The sequence below is a fragment of the Citrus sinensis genome, chromosome 1 (genome assembly GCF_022201045.2).
Source record: "Citrus sinensis cultivar Valencia sweet orange chromosome 1, DVS_A1.0, whole genome shotgun sequence".
Lineage (NCBI taxonomy): Eukaryota > Viridiplantae > Streptophyta > Magnoliopsida > Sapindales > Rutaceae > Citrus > Citrus sinensis.
Window position 1 is genome coordinate 11,758,061 of NC_068556.1, and position 2,276 is coordinate 11,760,336.

Consider the following 2,276-nt stretch of genomic DNA (forward strand, 5'->3'; position numbering starts at 1 on the left):
TCGTTATGCCATCTCGGAGAACTATTGGTAGGAATGTTATTGATTTATTTTTGAAAGAAAAGACAATGTTGAAGAGTTTGATTTGAAACAATAAGCAGCGAGTGTCTCTTACCACTGATGTATGGACTTCAGTTCAAAACATGAGTTACATGGTGATCACAGCTCATTTTATTGATTGTAACTGGTGTTTGACTAGGAGGATTATTAGTTTCAGCATGATTGAAGATCATAGAGGGAAAAAAATCGGTAAAAAGATTGTTGCTTGTTTACAGAATTGAGGGATAAAGAGGTTGTTTGCAATAACCGCTAATAATGCCACTACAAATGATGTTGCTGTTAATTATGTGACTATGCAATTGCTTGCTTGGAGGAATGATGATGCATTTGCGTTGGCGGGGACAATATATGCATGTGCGTTGTTGTGCACATATTTTGAATTTGATTGTTGTTTCAGGGTTGAATGAGTTGCACGCTAGTGTTGCCGCCATCCGGAATGCTGTGAAGTATGCGAGATCCTCCACTACAAGGCTACATGCATTTAAATAGTGTGTTCAACAAGTGAAAAGTCCAAATGGAACTGTCGTTTTGGATTGTCCTACTAGGTGGAATTCCATATATTTAATGTTGATGACTGCGTTAAAGTTTCAAGTAGCATTTGATAGAATTGTAGAAGTGGAGAAACTGTATAAGACATACTTCTTCTAGGAAGAAAATAATGCTAAGAGGGTGGGCCCGCCTAGACCTGAGGATTGGGAGAGTACAAAACAAATTGTGAAGTTTTTGAAGGTATTTTATGATTCCACATTGTTATTTTCTGCCTTTTTAAGTGTGACTTTTAATCTTTGTTATGATACTATTGGCTTAATTGAGAGCTCATTGATTGCAATAGAAGCAAGTAAAGATCCTTGGATGATGTCTATGGCTTATAATATGAGGAAATTTTTTTATAAATATTGGGAGTCTTTAAGGAAGATAAACAAAATGTTGATTGTTGCATCCATTCTTGATCCATGAGCTAAAATAAACTTTGTCAAACATATCTTTTAGATCATTTTTGCCAATGATGGTTCAAAAGTTGAAGAAATGACCAAAGCAATGAAAGATTTGTTGAATGAGCTTTATAATGCATATAGTGCAATGTGTTCTAGTTCCACACCATCGATGTGTAGTGAGAGTGTTCTTAGTAGCGGCTATGGTGGTACAAGTTCGTCTCCACATATTACAGCTGAGGTTGGTTTGGTGGAGGTTCTTAGTAGTGAAGGTGATGACACTTTCCGAGTCTCTTGCCCTTTCCTTGGGTATGCTAAGAAAGTCTCTGTTTAGACTTTAGAATGAGGGCAAGAGAGTAGCATCTGAGGTGGAATGATATTTGAGTGACTCAGTTGAAGATCCGAGCAATCTTAAACTCAATGTTTTGCTTTGGTGGAAGGTCAATGGATCGAAATATATGATATTAGAGAAAATTACAAGGGATGTCCTCTCTATTTTTATTTCCACAGTGGCATCTCAATTTGCCTTTAGCACTAGGCGTCGTGTAATTGACGAGTATCAGAGTTCTTTGACCCCTTCTATGATTAAGACATTGATATGTACTGAAAATTAATTACAAGCTAAATTTTTTGTTAATCCCGTCTACAACCTTCAGGATATTAATGAGCAGATATTTCATATGGAGCTACAAGAATGTAACATTTTTCTCATACTTTATAAAGTTATTAAAGTTAAGATGTATTATAACTTTATAAATGGCATCTACATGTACTTAAGTTACTTACTAATTTCAATTTTTTTTGGCATTTTAAAGAGTTTGTAAGATCACAAGCTTCAACAATGGAAACAGTGAGCACTGACATGGGTGTTATGAATATTTGAAAGGTAATTGTTAATAGATATTATTATTCATAAATTCATATTATACGTTTAGGTTATAATTTAAACTATAATAATAGTTGTTATAGTTTTAACTTTTAAGTCAAATTGTAACATTATAATTGTTTTAGTTAGACACATTGAAGTTGGCGGAATGGTATTGCCTAAGATTATTATTAACTTTACTTGGTGATGAATGTCATAAAATAAGCCACGATTGACTAAATTTTGTTTCTTATATTTAATCAAGTACACGCACGAATTGGGCTTATGTGTTTGTGTTTAATGTGCCTTTATTTGCAATGCGGCTTAAAGAAAGTAGTTAACTAGTTTTTTTTTTATATTATTTATTCAATTCTTCTCTAGGGGATCAATGTTTCAACTTGGAGTACAATAAGTTAAAGTTA